This window comes from Petaurus breviceps, unplaced genomic scaffold, assembly GCF_028583685.1.
Source record: "Petaurus breviceps papuanus isolate PSGF00001 unplaced genomic scaffold, PetGlider_PUasm1.0 91133, whole genome shotgun sequence".
Lineage (NCBI taxonomy): Eukaryota > Metazoa > Chordata > Mammalia > Diprotodontia > Petauridae > Petaurus > Petaurus breviceps.
The window spans coordinates 59,678,612-59,697,036 of NW_027187419.1; the positions used below are offsets into that span (position 1 = coordinate 59,678,612).

An 18,425-nucleotide genomic window follows, 5' to 3' on the forward strand; every position below is an offset into this window, starting at 1 on the left:
CATTGATATAATAATTTCTATTAAAACTTACATGGAGAAAAAATTAATATATGTTTTTCCTCCACTAATCAATAAATCTCACTAGATTTCTTCCCAATGCAAATTTCTCCCAGGACATCAGACAGATCAGCTAGTAAGTAGTTCAGAAAATTCTTGGATTGGAGAAGAGCCATCGGTGTTCTGTATTTGGTCCTGTACTGTTAAGCATCTTTATGAATGACTTGGATAATGACCTAGAGGCTATGCTTCTTACATTTCTAGGTGACATAAATCCAGAAGAGATAGATAAACTGTCTGATGATGAGTCAAGATCCAGAAAAACTCTCAAGGGGCTTAAATATTGGACCAGAGGACTGGATTCCATAGGGATAAATGGAAATTATTATATTTGGATTAAAACTCTTAATACACAAGTCTTACATGGTGGCTAGACAACAATTCCTAGTCAAAAATTGAAAGCTTTGGTGGACTTCAAGCCCAGTAAGAGGTAATAGTGGGGGCAGAGTCAACATGGCAGAGAGAACCAGAAAGTTGGCTGATGTCTCCCCAGTTTCCCTTTTAAGTCAAGCCTTTAAATGGATTCTGGAGTGACAGAACCCACGAAGAGATGGAGTGAAACAAATTTCCAACTTAGGATAACTTAGAAGGACTTCAGGAAAGATCTGTTTCACTTGGGTAAAAGGGGAATGCAGCGCAGCCCAGACAATGTCCAGGCCAGCCAGCAGAAGGCTCTTAGCCACAGCACAGATCAGCATGTGAGGCCCCCTGGTCCTGGCTCAACAGGCAAGTGGCACAGCAGGCTGGCTATGAGGCCTCCACCCCCAGCACAGAAGGCAAACTGCCAGCCCCAGAACCCTGGCTCAAGAGGCAAGACTAGGCTGGACCACCCCAGCAAAGTGGGCAAACTGCCAGCATCTAAGGTCATGGCACAGAAAGCCAGTGACCTGACTCCTAGCTCCCAGTGCTGCCCATGGGACAGTGCTGCCCATGTCCCGAGAGTAGAGTTCAACTTTAAAAGTCATGAAATGGGCTAAAACATGAGCAAAAAAGCATAAAAGAACCCTGACCATAGAAAGTTACTATAGTGACAGGGAAAATCAAAACACAAACTCAAAAGAGGACGAGAATATCAAAATGCCTACATGTGAAGCCTCAAAAGGGAATATGAATGGGTTTCAAGCCCAAAAAGTCTTCTTGGAAGAGCTCAGAAACAATTTTAAATAAGAAAAGGTAGAAGAAAAACTGGGAAAAGAAATAAGAGTTTGCAAGACAGAGTCAATAGCCTGGAAAAGAAAGGACAAAAAATTGACTAAAGAAAATAATTCCTAAAAAAAATACAGTTGGAAAATGGGGGGGGGGGAATCCACTGAAGAAAACAACTCCTTAAAAAGTGAATTGGTCAAATGGAAAAGAAGGTATAAAAACTAACGGGAGAAATTAATTTCTTAGAAATTAGAATTGGGCAAGTGGAAGCTAATGACTCCATGAGACATCAAGAATCAGTTCAACAAAATCAAAAGAATGAAAAAATAGAAGAATGTACAATACCTCATTGGAAAAACAATTGACCTGGAAAATAGATTCAAAAGAGATAACATAAGAATTATTTTACTACCTGAAACCCATGGGGAAAAAAAGGGGGCCTGGACAGTATCTTCTAAGAAATTATCAATGGAAAACTGTTCTGATATTCTAGAACCAGAGGGTAAAATAGTAATTGTCTACCAATCACCTCCTGAAAGAGATTCCAAAATGAAAACTCCAAGGAATATTGTAGTCAAATTCCAGAATTATCAGGTCAATGGAGAAAATAATGCAAGCAGCCAGAAAGAAACAATTTGAATATCAAGGAGCCACAGTCAGGATTACACAGGACTTAGAAGCTTCTACATTAAAGGATTTCAGGGCTTCAAATACAGTATTCTGGAAGGCAAAGGAGTTTGGATTATAAACGAAAATCAACTACCAAGCAAAACTGAGCATAATCTTTCAGGAGAAAAGATGGATATTCAATGGAATATGAGACTTTCAAACTTTCCTGATGAAAAGACCAGAGCTGAACAGAAAATTTGATTTTCGAATGCAAGACTCAAGAGAAGCATAAAAAAGATAAAAGGAAAGAAAAATGTTATTAATAAGGTTAAACTGTTTACAACTCTATACTGCAAGATACTTATAACTCAAGACAGTACCGTGTTTCCCCGATAATAAGACCTATCCCGAAAATAAGCCCTCCCCTTACTGTGTAAGATTCCTCTAAAATAAGCCCTCCCCGAAAATAAGCCCTATTGAGATTGCTACTGTAGTGAAGGTGATCCCCTGCACTACATGCTACATTACGGTACCCTCTGTATGCACTGTCCCCCCCCCCCGTGAAACGCACGCCGCACTCCGAGCTGCATCCAATCAGAGCTGCAGCAGTGAGCGTGTCATCCTGTTCTTCCCCAGTGATTTGCTTATTGAATAAAGGTACATTTTTTTGTTCACATTTACCTGTTTATTAAAATTGCTGTCAATGTTCATTAAAATAAGCCCTCCCCTGAAAATAAGCCCTCTGGTGTTTTTCTGTCCAAAAAATTAATAAGATAGTGTCTTATTATCGGGGAAACACGGTATCTCTATTAGGGCAGTTAGAAGGAAAATATGTAGGCAGAGGGTATGGGTATAAGTTGACTTTGATGTGATGACAAAAAAATTAAGGGGTGAAAAAGGAATTGTACTGGAAGAAGTGGAAAGGGAGAGGCAGAATGGGGTAAACTGCATCACATGAAGAAGCACAAAGGACTTACTAGAGGAAAAGAAGGGGGATGAGCATTCCTTGAACCTTACTCTCATCTGATTTTACTCAAAGAGGTAATAACATACACATTCAGCTGGATATAGAAATTTATCTTACCCTATAGGGAAATAGGAGGGGAAAGGAGAAAGAAAGGAAGGGACTGATAAAAAGGAGGGCAGAAGGAGGAGGGGAAAGGAGAAAGAAAAAGGAGAGGGGGTTGATAAAAGGGAGGGCACACTGAGGGAGGTGGTAGTCAGAAACAAAACACTATTGAGGAGAGACAGAGTGAAAGGAGAGAGAAAAGTATAAATGGGGAAAATAGGATGGAGAGAAATAGACAGTTATTAACCATAATTGTGAATAGGAAAGGTATTAAGTCACCAAAGCAGATAGCAGAGTGGATTAAAAACAAGAATCCTACAATACGTTGTTTACAAGAAACACATTTGAAACAGAGAGACACAAGAGAGTAAAGGTAAAAAAGGCTGGAGCAGAATATATTATGTTTCAGTTGAAGTAAAAAAAAAAGGCAGGTTAGTAATCTTGATCTCAGACAAAGCAAAAGCAAAAATAGATCTAATTAAAAGAAATAAGAAAGGAAACTGTTTCTTGCTTCATTGTCTGCCCTAGACAATGAAATAATATCAATACTAAATATATATTTACCAAGTGGTATAGCATCCAAATTCTTAGAAGAAGTTGAGTTACAGGAAGAAATAGCAAAACTATAGTAGTGGGGGACCTCAACCTCCCCCTTTCAGAATTAGATAAACCTAACCCCATAATAAACAAGAAAGAAGTTAAGGAGGTGAATAGAATTTTAGAAAAGTTAGATATGAGAGACCTCTGGAGAAAATTGAATGGGGATAGAAAGGAATATACTTTTCTCAGTGTCACATGGCACATACACAAAAATTGACTGTGTGTTAGGGCATAAAAACCTCACAATCCAATGCAGAAAGGCAAAAAAAAAAATTTAAATGTATCCTTGTAAAAACATAATGTAGTAAAAATTATGTGTAATAAAGGGCCATGGAAAGATGGTCTAAAAATCAATTGGAAATTAAGTAATCTAGTCCTAAAGAGCAACAAACCATAGAAACAATCAATAATTTCATCAAAGAAAATAACAATGAGGCAACATACCACAATTTGAGTTGTAGCCAAAGCGGTTCTTAGGGGAAAGTTTATATCTCTAAATACTTACATAAAGAAAATAGAGAAAGAGCAGATCAATGAATTGTTCATAAAGCTAAAAATCCACAAAGCCCCCCAAATCCCAAATACCATACCAAATTAGAAATGCTGAAAATAAAGGGAGAGATTAATAAAACTGAAAGTATGAAAACTATTGAACTAACAAATAAGACTAAGAGTTAGTTTTATTTAAAAACAATAAAATAGATAAACCTTTCATTAATTTGATTTTAAAAATGAAGAAAACCAAATTACCAGTATCAAAAACTAAAAGGATGAATTCACCACCAATGTAGAGGAAATTAAAGCAATAATTAGGAGCTTTTTTGCCCAACTGTGTGTCAATAAATATGATAATCTAAGTGAAATGACTATTTACAAAAATATAAATTGCCCAGGTTAACAGAAGAGGAAATGAAATACTTAAATAACCCCATTTTAGAAAAAGAAATTGGACAAGCCATCAAATACCACTACTAGATCTGTATCCCAAAGAGATCACAAAAAAAGGGGAAAAGACCCACATGTACAAAAGTATTTATAGCAGCTCTTTTTTGTGGTGGCAAAGAACAAGAAATTAAGGGGATGCCCATCAACTTGGGAATGGCTGAAAAAGTTGTGTGATATGAAAGTAAAGGAATACTATTATGGTATAAGAAATGATGAGCAGGTGGATTTCAGAAAAAACCTGGAAAGATTTACATGAATTTATGCTGAGTGAGATGAGCAGAACCGGGAGAATATTGTACATAGTAATAACATTGTGCAATGATCAACTATGATAGACTTAGCTCTTCTCATCAATACAATGATCCAAGACAATTCCAAAAGACTCATGATGGAAAATGCTATCCACATCCAGAAAAAGAACTATGGATTCTGAATGCAGATCAAAGCATACCATTTTCACTTTTTTTTTGTTTTTCCTTACTCATGGTTTTTCGCTTTTGCTCTGATTCTTCTTTTACAACATGACTAATGTGAAAATATGCTTAATATGGCAGTACATGTATAGCCTATATCAGATTGTTTACTGTCTTGGGGAGGGTGGAGGGAAGGGAGAGGGGGAGAAAAATTTGGAACTCAAAATCTTCTAAAAATGAATGTTGAAAGCTATCTTTACATGTAATTGGGAAAAAATAAAATACTATCAAGTGGGGAGGAGTGGGGGAAAGTCTGTAAGCTGGAACAGTCAACCAGACTAGACACAAAATTTTTAAAAAAGAGTTGATAGCAAAATATGGAACTAAATAAAGAAACAATGTGTGTGTGGGGGAGGGGGGCTGATAGGGGGAAGGATGTGATAGCTTTGAAATCAGAAGTCCCTGAGATCAAATTCCACCTCTGACATTGCTCAGTGCCCCAGTTCCCTTATCTGTAAAATTTGGATAATTCCTGCCTCCCAAATATGAGGAAGATCAAATGAGAGAATATTTTTATTAAGTATTTTACAAACCATAAATTTTTATATGCTGAAAATACCTTATAAATGCTAGGTATTCATATTTTACAGTAGCCAAAAAAGAAAATGTGATCACAGATTCAGTGTCCAGGACCTGCTGACCTGCTTTTGTAGGCTTGTTTCTGGGCATTCAATCTAAACAAAAGAAAAGAAAGCAAAAATTTAAATTTGGGAGAACATTCAGAGAAGGGAAACCTTGAAAGGGCCCCAAGACCAAACCATAGGAAGAATGACTGAATGGACTAGAGATGTTAACTAGACATGATAGCTATTCTCTCCCATTTGAAAGGCTATCATAGGAAAGACATATTTTTTTCATTTGTTTGTTTTGTTTATTTTTTTTCTCTGCCTCTCATGTATCTTTCTCCCATGTCAGAGAAGCAATGGATGAGGTTTTGAAATGGAGTTGAAAATATTTAACCAAATTCAGTGGACTAACCCCTACAATCCAAATACTGATAAAATATATGTCGTGGCTTTACAGAAGAATCTCCATGTGTTTAGTTTGACCCCAGAAAGCTGTTGTTGTTGTTATTGTTGTTGTTCATCCTTTGTACTCAAAGACAACCAATGACATTGTGATATTGGGATTAAGCTACAGTGTGTTCGACTATGGCTGATCAGTCTAATATTAGCTTTGAAGGATCTCGAATGGTTTGGATACAAATAGTCCATCTGAACATTTGGGATAGAGATATCTCTAGATTTATACATCTCATGTTTCCTTTGTGCAACTGTGATTCTTCTCTGATCATAGAACAGATGATGGGGGAATATCGTGTTGGGTGGTCTTCTGTTAGTGCCTCCCATATCTCACAATTGATATTAAAGTTCTTCAGAAAGACTTTAAGAGTATCCTTGTATTGATTCTTCTTGCCTCCTTTTGACAAGCACTTGCCTTATGCAAGTTCTCTGTAAAATAGTACTTTAGTAAATGTACATTTAGCATTCAGGCTACATGGCTAGTCCATCAGATTTGTACTCTCTGCAGTAGAGTTTGAATGTGTAGCAGTTCAGCTTGAAAGAGGACCTCAGGGCACAGTACCTTATCTTGCCAGTCAAAACACACACACGCACACACAAACAAATTTACAAATATTTTTTTGAAGATAATTCTACTCACCATTGGTACATGGAATGTGTTTTGACTGCAGGGTGGGATTATTACCTACTGCAGTAAGCAGGTCTGGGTTGTTAGAAGTAGACAATTTTTAGGGCACCTGTTTTAGATCCTTCCTTCTGCCAGAAGGTAAGCAGTGTGGTCCTTAAAAAAGACTGCTCAGACACTCAGAGGGGTTCCAAATCCCACTGCTACTTCAGTCTAGTGAGATGATGACCCAGTGGTGTGGGCCACCTGTGTGCAGGGTTGTGACTACAGCTCCCAGTGAATCCTCACGCTCTGTTTCATTACCTCCCTGTTGTCATAGGACTTCAAGGTAGGTAAAATAATAACATAGCAAGATAATAAAATAATATCATACTTAAATAGCAAGATAATGAAATAGTTAAAACAGTAGATGATGAGTAAAGTCTTGACTTACACATGAATTGGATTTAAGTGAGACAGAGTTGTGCAAAGTTGTCAGTCTCACTCACTGTTCCAGTCATCAAAGTCCAATGGCAAGACAAAAGTGAAGATGATTGGTGATGGCTCAGGAGGCAGTGGATGACCTTGCTGTCTTTGATGCTTGACCAAGCTCTAAGTGCTTTATTGCCCCTACTTCTGCCACCTCCATGGCCCATCAGAAAAATTGTCTCATCTCTCCATCCCCTCAGGGGAAGTCTTCACCTATTTGAGGTAGACATCTCCCTGACTCACCAATGGGTTTGAAGTACATCAATTACCCTCAACCTGGTTTAGTGCATCTGCCAAAATGGTTTTGCTGAGGTGTGGCTGTCCATGTATTACAGCTTCTTGGAGCCACAGGTGAGAGTTGGATAAAAGGTGGACACCAAAGGTAGATGAACAACCCTGAAAAGGGCTCAGTAAGACCTCATCCTGGGGTTGCTAGCCCTCCCTGAACACCCCATATACCCCATAAAGCAGACTTAGGAGCAATGGGCAAAAATAGTGAAGGACTAAATTTAAACTCAATATAAGGGAAACTTCTTGGCAATTAGAGATATTAAGGTCTGGAATAGGTTTCCTCAGCAGGTAATGCCTTCTCCCTAACTGGAAACTTCTAAGGAAAAATGATATGACTCAGTATTGGGTCTGTTCTAGGATTGATTCAGTTATAGTTTGAACTAGATTTGTGATCTCTTCCAGCTCCAAGATTGTGGAATTTACTTTGTTTCTTTTGGATTAAAAATGGGAATAGTAATAGGGGCAAGTGGGGGGGAGGGGAGGGGAAGCCAAGGTAGCATAGTTAAAGCAGGAACTTTCATGAGCTCTTGCACTAACCACTTCCAATGCCTGTAAAATATGACTCTAAACAAATTTTAGAGTTACAGAATCCAAGAAGTGACAGAGAGAAACAAGTTTCCCACTGAAGGCAGCCTGGCAGGTTGACAGGAAGGGTCTATTGCACTGGGCTGGGAGTGGAGTGCAGTCTCACATGAGCCATGTGCCCATACCTGGGGTGGCCCCATCCAGTGGCCCAGACTGGCCAGAGCAAACTTCAGGAGAGTGAATCACCAGCAGCTATGGTGTTTTCCAACCCATAAACACCAAAGAGAAAGTAAGAGGTCAGTAGGGAACTTTGTAGGAACTGGGGGGAGAAGAGCATGGTCCAGCCCCTGCCCCTGGGGGCAAGAGGTAGCAGAGGCATGGTGGCTGTAGCTGCTGGTCTGCAGATTGTAAGGAAACCAAGCAACCATTCAGAGGGTTATTGCTTTTGGTTTGACCTGCTTGGATCTGGGTCGCAGTCTTGGGTGGTGGTCCTGAGGTGAAAAACACGAGTGTGCCAGAGCTTATGGTGGCTGTAGAGAGGGCCCTGTCCTCATAGCTTTAGCAACTGTGAAAAGCCCAGCAATTTGGGACACAGCTCTCTCCACAATGGAAGCAGAGTTCTACTGTGGCAAAAAAAAACAACTCAAAAGTCAAGTAATTGGCTGGCAAGATGAGCAAGCAGAGGAAGCACAAGCAGATCATAGCATCCTTTTTTGGGGACAAAAAAGATCAAACCATGGAACCAGAAGAAGACAACAAAGTCAAAACTCCTGTATCAAAAGCTTCCAAGAAAAATATGAACTGATTACAGGCCATGGAAGAGCTCAAGAAGGATTTTGAAAATCAAGTAAGAGAAGTGGAGGAAAAATTGGAAAGAGAAATGAGAATGATGCAAGAAAATCATGAAAAGTGAGTCAACAGCCTGCTAAAGGAGACCCAGAAAAATACTGAAGAAAATAACACATTAAAAAATAAACTTGGGGTGGCCAGGTGGCTCAGCAAAGTAAGAGCAACAGCCCCAGTGTTGGGATGACCTGGGGATCAGGTCCGAGCTTGGATGCTTAGCACCACACCCAGAAATAACTGGCCGTATAACCTTGAGCAAGTTACTTAATCCCAATTGCTTAAAAAAAATAAATAAAATAAACTAACTCAAATGGCAAAAAAGGCCCAAAAAGCCAATGAGGAGAAGAATGCCTGAAAAAGTCAAATTGGTCAGATGGAAAAGGAATTTCAAAAACTCACTGAAGAGAATAATTCCTTCAAAATTAGATTGGAGCAAATGGAAGCTAGTGACTTTATCAGAAATCAAGATACTATAAAACAGATCCAAAGAAATGAAAAAAATAGAAGGCAATGTGAAATATCTCATTGGAAAAACCACTGACTTAGAAAACAAATCCAGGAGAGATATTTTAAAAATTATTGGACTACCTGAAAGCCATGATCAAAAAAGAGCCTAGAAATCATCCTTAAAGAAATTCTCAAGGAAAATTGCCCTGATATTCTAGAACCAGAGGGCAAAATAGAAATGGAAAGAATTCACTGATTACCTCTTGAAAAAGATCCCCAAAAGAAAACTCCTAGGAATATCATAGCCAAATTCCAGAGTTCCCAGGTCAAGGAGAAAATATTACAAGATGTCAGGAAGAAATAATTTGATTATTGTGGAAACACAATCAGGATAACACAAGATCTAGCAGCTTCTACATTAAGGGATTGAAGGACCTGGAATATGATATTCCAGAGGTCAAAGGAGCTAGCATTAAAACCAAGAATCATCTACCCAGCAAAACTGAGTATAATACTTTAGGGAAAATATTTTCATTCAATGAAATAGAGGATTTTCAAGTATTCTTGATGAAAAAAACAGAGCTGAACAGAAAATTTGACTTTCAAATACAAGAAGCAGGAGAAGCTAAACAGGAAAAAAGAAATCATAAGGAACTTATTAAAGTTGAACTATTTACATTCCTACATGGAAAAAACAATAATTTTAACTCATGAGACTTTTTTCAGTGTGAGGATAGTTGAACAGAATACACACACACACACATATACATACATTTATGTATGTATAGGAGGGTATGTGTATAAATACATATGTGAATTTGTGTGTATGTGTGTACATGTATACATAGACAGAGGGCACAGGATCAGTTGAATAGGAAGGAATGATATCTAAAAAATAAAATCAAGAGTTGATAGAGGAATATAATGGGAGAAGGAGAAAGGGAGAGATAGAATAGGGTAAATTATCCCATATAAAAGAGGCAAGAGAAAACTGTTATAATGGAGGGGAAGAGCAGGAAGGTGAAAGGGCATGGGTCAACATTATGCTCATTGAATTTGGCTTAAGGAGGGAATAACATACACTCAATTGGATATCTTACCCTACAGGAAAGTAGTGGGGAAGAGGATAAGAACAGGGATGATAGAAGGGAGGACAGATTGGGGAAGAGGGTATTTAGAAGCAATTACTTTTGAAAAGGGACAGGGTAAAAGATGAAAGTAGAATAAATGGGGGGTGGGACAGGATGGAGGGAAATATAGTTAGTCTTTCACAATATAACTACTATGGAAATGTTTTGCATAACTACACATGTACAACCTATAGTGAATTGTTCATCTTCCCAGTGGGAGTGGGTGAGGAAGAAAGAAGGAAAAGAATCTAGAAAGTTTTAAAAACAAATGTTAAAAAAGAAATGTTTTTTACATGCAACTAGGAAATAAGATACACAGGCAATGGGGTATAGAAATCCATCTTTCCCTACTAGAAAGTTAGAGGGGGGAATGGGGAAGGATATAAGAGAGAGCAGATTGGGGGAAGGGGTATTCAGTAGGCTCACTATCTTGGGGTGGGGGTAGGAGAAAGATGGGAAGAAAATTTGTAACTCAAAATTTTGTGGATATGAATGTTGAAAGCTTAAAATAAATAAAGTTTAATTTTTAAAAAAATTACATGCTAAGTCCAGATGTTTAGAGAAAAGAGGACTTGAGGGCCATGGTGACTGACTTCAAATATTTGGAGGACTGTTTTGTTAATGAAGGAGGAAATTTATTTTACTTGGGCTTGGAAGGCAAAGCTAAAACCAATGAGTAGATATTGCAGTGAGGCTTGATATCACTAAGAGAAAACTTCCGTACAATTAAATTTGTCCAGACATTGAATAAAAATAGCTGAGGAGATAATGGGTTCTCCCTCACAAAAAGGCTTCAAGTGAAATCTCTCTTATTACTTTTGAAAACATCTGTGATTTTAGTTCAGGTATAGGCTTGACTGGATAAAAAATTGCTACTCATTCTAATAAAGTCAACAATTCTGTTTCTTCTAATTACATGGTGGACTATCAAGCGTTTTCATCTGTCCTGTCACTGACTCCTAATATCATCCACATCTTACCATCTCAAGTACTCTGGCATTGCCATCTGACCTACATGCTTAGCCTACATGGTAGCAGTTGTTATCAAAACTAACCTAGTGTATATGGAATAGATATTACTCCTGCCACAACTTTTCGTTGCATAAAGCTGCCTGGCATCATGTTCTGATTATTTTTCCCCTAGAAATGTCTTTATAAGTGATTTCTGCTCTAGTACTTTTAAAAGTTCAAACTGGGAAGAACTTAGTTTTTACTTCCTTTACATGGTGGATGCTTACGATCATCTACCCCAACTGAGGTACCTGTAGGATTTTTGGACCTTTCCACTTGTCCTGCAGCTGTCCTTTCTTTATATGTGTCTCACCCAATTAAAGCCTAAACTTGAGGTGCTGTCTCACTTTTTCTGTTTGTATAATAATAATGATAACATTTATAATGTTTACTATGGGCCACGAGCTGTGCTTTACAATTATTATCTTACTTGATCCTCACAACAATCCTGGGAGATGATAAATGATGATAAAACTGAGGCAAATAGAGGTGACTTGCCTGGGGTCACATAGCTAAGAAGTTTCCAACCCTAGATTTGAACTCAGGTCTTCCTGATTTCAGGCCCAACACTCTATTCACTATGCCCAACTACTTGTACCAGAGATTAATACAATAATTGGCATATAATAAATGCTTAGTCCTTATTCATTCATTCATTTTTTAAAGCCTTGATCAAATAACACCTCTTTCATGCAACCTTCTCTGACTCATGTAGCACCAATGCAATATTCACAGTGCCTATGGTAGCTATGAATATGCTGGCATAATTCTGAATCACAAAATATAACAGATTCTCCACATGGAAAACAGAACCAAAACACTTATTTAAACACCAGAAAACCAAATCCATCATAGCAACAAAGAAATCTATATACAATATATAACAATGCAGAAGGCATCACCATCCCCAAGCCTTCCCTCTGCTAGGGCCTTCCTACAAACTAATACTCAGCTCACTGCCTGCTCTCTCTCAACTCTAACTGCTCTGACCAACTTCTTCTCTCTCTGCTCCACCCTTCCTATTCCACCCCTTCCTGCTCCACTTGCTCTGCAAGCTCCTCCCACTACAGACTCATGTGACTTAGGCTTCCATGTGACTCAAGCAGGTCACGTGGGCCTATTAATGGATGAGAAATATCTTCCCATTAAGCAAAAACACATTAACAATACAACCCATCAGTTGCACTTTCTCTCCATATACCCACATTACATTTTATTTTTCTGGCTTTATTATACATCACTAAATTCAATTCAAAAAACATTTGTGAAATGACTTTTTGCATAGTACTCTAATTTAAAATTGTAAATATATTTTGTTTTTATATCTTCATTTCCAAATATATTCTTCCCATCATCCCTACTCTGTGAGCCATCCTTTGTAACAAATGGGGATAAAAGATGGCAAAAGAAAACAGTTCTGCAAAACTAACCCATGCTTCCATTGATGCTATGCAAAGTTATACAACTTGAGTCCTGGAACCTAAGAGAGAAGAGGAGATTAATTCTCAAGCTATGGAAGACAAAATCAAAGAAATGTTAATCATATATCATATCATGCAAAGGAAATGTATTAAAAACTAAGATCTTTCCAGTTTTAATTTTTTAAAATACTAGAACAGGGATTGTTTGTAAAGGTATTTATATGAAAAAATGAATATGATGCTGAATTAACAATAGTCCATAGTTAATAAGATTGTGAATTCACTCTGTCCTTTGTGTGACCTGAACTTGTATCACATGACTTAGGAGCATACCCCAGGAACTAGCCCCTCCTGGAATAGACAGTACTGTGAGAACTGGCTATTCTCTCAAGGACTGTTACTTGTTAACTAACACCTATGAAAAACACATGCTGCTCGTCCCGGTTGCACAAACACCTGAAAGAATTAAGCAATATCTGTCAAGGAACCAATTATCTTGGTCTAGTTTTCTTTGTTCTTCTCCCATAAAAATCCCCAATCCCCTGAGCCTCTTCGGAATCTCACCCATGGAGAGGACGCTCTGCCTGGGACCCTCCCATTCAGGACTCAAAGGCTGTACCCCGGGATTCCCCAGCCATGTTGATTGAGAGTTGGTGCTCCCCCGAATTGGTGATGTTTTCTTTCTCTCCTCTTACTATTTCTATTTTTTGTTTTAGTTATGCTTGCTTTAATTGTGCTAGGAATATTGTATTGCTGGTGCCGATTTAAGCTTCCTTGTTTCTGTGTTCAATAAAACTCCTTCCCCTCTTAAGACTGTGTCATTTGTGGGAGCTAATCCGAACCAAAACCAAAATCACCATAACAGATGCTTGACAGTTTTATTCAATGAAAATTAAGGCAGGAGTAACATCCATTTCATACACATTAGGTTAGAGCAGTAATGACTACTAAGCTAGTAGTCTAAGCTAGTTCCCTCCCACAAAAGGCAACAAAATCATCCTTAGGCTTAGTTGCCCTTTTCATAGAAGTTCCAATTTCCTAAATCATAAAAATTCAGAACAGGAGGTGCTGAACCTCCTCGTGCTTGATGGGATCCCTGATGTAAAAATCATATGTCTCCCAAATGGAGGTGCCTCACTGTGAGGGAAAGAAAGCAGTACCCCAATATGAATAACCATAAAAGTCAGTTTCTGTAGCACTAATTATTGGTTTTGGTATCTGAGTATACATAAATTACATTATGAGAAAAGTGTGTATGTGTGTGGTGTGTTAGTATCCTTTTTTTTCTTCAAATTTGTTTTTACTTGTGTCTATTTTGGGTCAGTCTGTTTCATATTTGAATGCCTCATGTCTTTTTTTCCCTGACTTACATGTTTTTATTTCTATGTTCATGTATGTGTTTATTTATCTGTTACTCACCATAAACCACCCAATGGCCTTATCTTGGATTTCCAGTTGTTATGCATTTCCATAATCTACTACTTTCCAAATTTAAATCTCTTGACTTCTGAATTGTCTTCAGAATAACAAATGATACCTAAGTTTAAGATACTCTCACTACCTATGGAGTAAACAGCATTGCAGTGGAACACTGAACTTCATTTATAGGTTCCAATCCCCCTTCTCTATTCCTCCAAAAATATTGAACCTAACTTCCACAAACCCCAAACTATTTTCAGAGGCCTGTCCATAATTATATTTCATTGTTATCTTGAAAGGCATAGATATACCCACCCTTTTCTTCTCCTCATTGCCACAATTACGCCTTATAAGTTTCCCCGGGATCTCAAAAATCATTATTTTGGAAGAGTATACTCTATCCCCAGCTCATAGAATTACAGTTAATTTTTCCTGATTTCAAAATTTCTGGGGAAGAATGATCTTGTGGTTAGATTACTATGCTAAGTAGTAGGAGACTTGTTTTTTATTCTTACCTTTGTTATTATAAGTACTTAATACCTTTCTCCATAGGGCAGAGCTGTAGGAACTAAAAAGGTTGAGGTCTTTGCAAGAAAGATGCAAGGTGGCCATTTGCCGAGTATCCAGTGTTTCAGTTTCACACCATATCCTTCCGGGCAGTCCGTGTCCCCATCATGGCCGCACTCAGCCAGGACCGGAACTTCCAGAAGCCAGTCCAGTGGCACTGTCCAAGCTCAATCTCCAGCAGCGTTTTGAGGCCGACCAGGACCGCTTCAACTGCTTTAGCCTGAATCTTGACACCAAAAATGTACACATCTTTGTGGATTATTCCAAGAACCTCATTACAGAAGATGTGATGAACATGCTTGTTGAGCTGGCTAAGTCTCGAGGGGTGTAAAATGCTCGGGAACAAATGTTCAAGGGGATGAAGATCAATTTCACCGAGGACCGGGCTGTCCTCCATGTGGCTCTGCGGAATCGCTCCTACACACCCATGCTAGTGGATGGCAAGGAAGTGGTACCTACCAGAGGTGAACAAAGTGCTGGAGAAAATGAAGGCATTCTGCCAGCGTGTCCGTGGGGGAGACTGGAAAGGCTACACTGGGAAGACGATTACAGATGTGATCAACATTGGCATTGGAGGTTCTGACTTGGGTCCTCTGATGGTGACAGAAGCCCTGAAGCCCTATTCCAAAGGAGATCCTAATGTCTGGTTTGTCTCCAATATTGATGGTACACATATTGCCAAGATCCTTGCTGAACTCAACCCAGAAATCTCCCTCTTCATTATTGCCTCCAAGATGTTCACCACCCAGGAGAATATCAATGCAGAGACAGACAAGGAGTGGTTCCTTCGGGCAGCAAAGGATCCGTCAGCTGTGGCAAAGCACTTTGTGGCCTTGTCTACCAATGCACCGAAAGTTCAAGATTTTGGAATCGACACTCAAAATATGTTAGAATTCTGGGATTGGGTTGGTGGATGTTACTCGTTGTGGTCAACTATTGGTCTCTCCATCGCCCTGCATGTTGGTTTTGATAACTTTGAGCAGCTGTTGTCAGGGGCTCACTGGATGGATAATCACTTCCTCACCACCCCACTGGAGAAGAATGCCCCTGTGCTACTTGCCATGCTAGGCATCTCGTATATTAACTGTTTTGGATGAGAGACTCAGGCCCTGCTGCCCTATGACCAGTATATGTACCGCTTTGCTTTTGACTTCCAGCAGGGTGACATGGAGTCTAATGGGAAATACATCACCAAATCAGGAGCCTTGGTTGACTACAGTACAGGTCCCATTGTGTGGGGAGAGCCAGGGACCAATGGACAACATGCTTTCTACCAGCTTATTCACCAGGGTACCCAGATGATCCCTTGTGACTTCCTCATCCCTGTTCAGACACAGAATCCAATCTGGAATGGCCTTCATCACAAGATTCTTCTAGCCAACTTCCTAGCTCAGATTGAGGCCCTGATGAGAGGAAAGACAGCAGAGGAGGCACGAAAGGAGCTGAAGGCTGGGGGCAAGAGTGGTGATGCCCTGAAGAAGCTGCTGCCTCATAAGGTCTTTGAGGGAAATCATCCTACTAATTCCATTGTCTTCACATAGCTTGCTCCTTTCATTCTTGGAGCCTTGATTGCCATGTATGAGCACAAGATCTTTGTTCAGGGTGTTGTATGGGATGTCAACAGTTATGATCAATGGGGAGTGGAACTGGGAAAGCAATTGGCCAAGAAAATTGAGCCTGAGTTGGACTCTGATAAACCTGTGACTTCTCATGATGCTTCCACCAATGGGCTGATCAGCTTTATCAAGCAGCAACAGGCCTAAGTCATGAAGAAGATGCCTATTCCCTCTGTGACCCAGTCTATTGTATTGTGATCTGATCTGTGTTGTAGTAACCACTTGGTTCTTTCCTGCCCTGTCACAAAGAGATCCACTTGTCATACCTTAAGGCAGGCTCCTTCCTCCTTGTGAGGAAAACAAGTCCCACCTCATGAGGCCAGTTCAGTCTGATGAGTTTTTAATTTTTTGGTCCTCAATGTCACATGCAAGTTCAGACTATCCTTCCTTTGCACTGATACAAGTGTTCAGTCTTTCCACAATTGTCAGGGCTGATCTGAAAAAATTAAAATAGCTGGCAAGACTGTGAAAAAAAAAAAGAAAGATGCAAGTTAAATTCTTCTTTTCTTGATTAAGTTCTTAAGTTCTTTTACATCAAGCTAAGAAACCAAATTACAACCTTGAATCTCTTGGATATTATATTCTGTTGGCCAAATGTTAACAGGTAATATTTTCAACCACAACATTTTTTCTTAATTAAAACAGATCTTGTCTTAACCCCTTTTTGGTAGATTCCCCCTTTATAAGTCCTTAAAGTAAAGAAAATAAAAGTACCTACATTTGCTCCCATCTATACTGTATTAAATATGATTTTTAACAATTTTAGGGGAAAATATGTTTAAGGGGATTTTTCAATAAACCATTTATGCTCGTGCAATATGTGTGTACCTGCATGTACGTGTGTACATATGTATGTATAATCTCTAAACCCAGAAATGCAGTTGGGTTGATATGGGTTAGACATGAACTGGATTCAGTCTTGGGGGCTTCTCACTAATCATACAATTTCTCTTCTTCTTTCTTCTTCTTCTTTTTTGGAAAAGAGGCTAGTTCTTTTTTTTCTTTTTTGGAGAGGGGAGGGCAGGGCATTTGGGGTGAAGTGACTTGCCCAAGGTCATACAACTAGTGTTATGTGTCTGAGGCCGGATTTTAACTCAGCTCCTCTTTACTCCAGGGCCAGTGCTCTATTCACTGCACCACCTAGCTGCCCCTCCCCTCTTCCATGAGGGCAGGGACTTTGTTTTTGTATTTGTATCCCCAGATCTTTGCACAGTAGGTGCTTAATAAATGTTATTCACTGACTGACTGTATATGGTATGTAAGAGGTCAAGTATTTCTTAAAATACATTTTAATAAATTATGTTGCATTTTAAAGTGTTCTTCCTAAAGTTCTTCCTAGAATTACTTCCTTATGGTATCTATATTGTTATTTTTTTAAAATTTTATCACCTTAGCTCTTATTGCCTATTTTTAATATAGATTCAAGTATGAAGAGTTCAATTGCAGTGTACCTAATAGCTTTAGACTGCTTTCATAAACATGTCTAGTTTCCCTCTATAATTAATTTCCCTCTATATATTAAGTCTATAGACTTAACTCCCATAGCATGTGATAGCTACAAAAATCTTTATGCTACTTTATATTTTTTCAAATCCAATGGTTTTTTTTTTCTTTTTGGAGGGCAATTGGGGTTAAGTGACTTGCCCAAGGTCACATGGCTAGTTTTTGTGTTAAGTGTCTGAGGCCTGACTTGAACCCAGGTCCTTCTGACTCCAGGGCTGGTGATCTATTCACTGTGTCACCTAGCTGCCCCTAAGTCCAACATTTGTGCAAAATATAAGGCATGAAACAGTCTTTGAAGTGTTTATTATTATTAATATATTATAATATTTAATTAATTAGAACCAAAAGAAAGAATAATGCTTGTAAAATGTTTCTGGTAACATTGCAACTTCTAATTAGCAGATATCCCAGGATTTGTGAAATTTTATTTAATGAAATGAGTTTATCTGATAAAAATAAAAAGAAGTGTCTGTATGGCATCACAAGAGAGACTGCCTGGTACAGTTGAAAGAGACCAGGACTTGGTCAGAAGAATGATGTTTGATTCCACCAGTACTATCACTTACTGGTCATAATAATAACAACAACATCAATGACAATAATAACAAGTAGCATTTACATATCACTTTAAGGTT

At 38.7% G+C, this 18,425-nt stretch overlaps 1 pseudogene; it reads left to right on the plus strand.

Annotated features, from left to right (window-relative positions):
* Nucleotides 1-14,702: 14,702 nt before the first annotated feature.
* On the plus strand, nt 14,703-16,770 carry LOC138155505 (glucose-6-phosphate isomerase pseudogene; annotated as a pseudogene).
* Nucleotides 16,771-18,425: the final 1,655 nt, after the last annotated feature.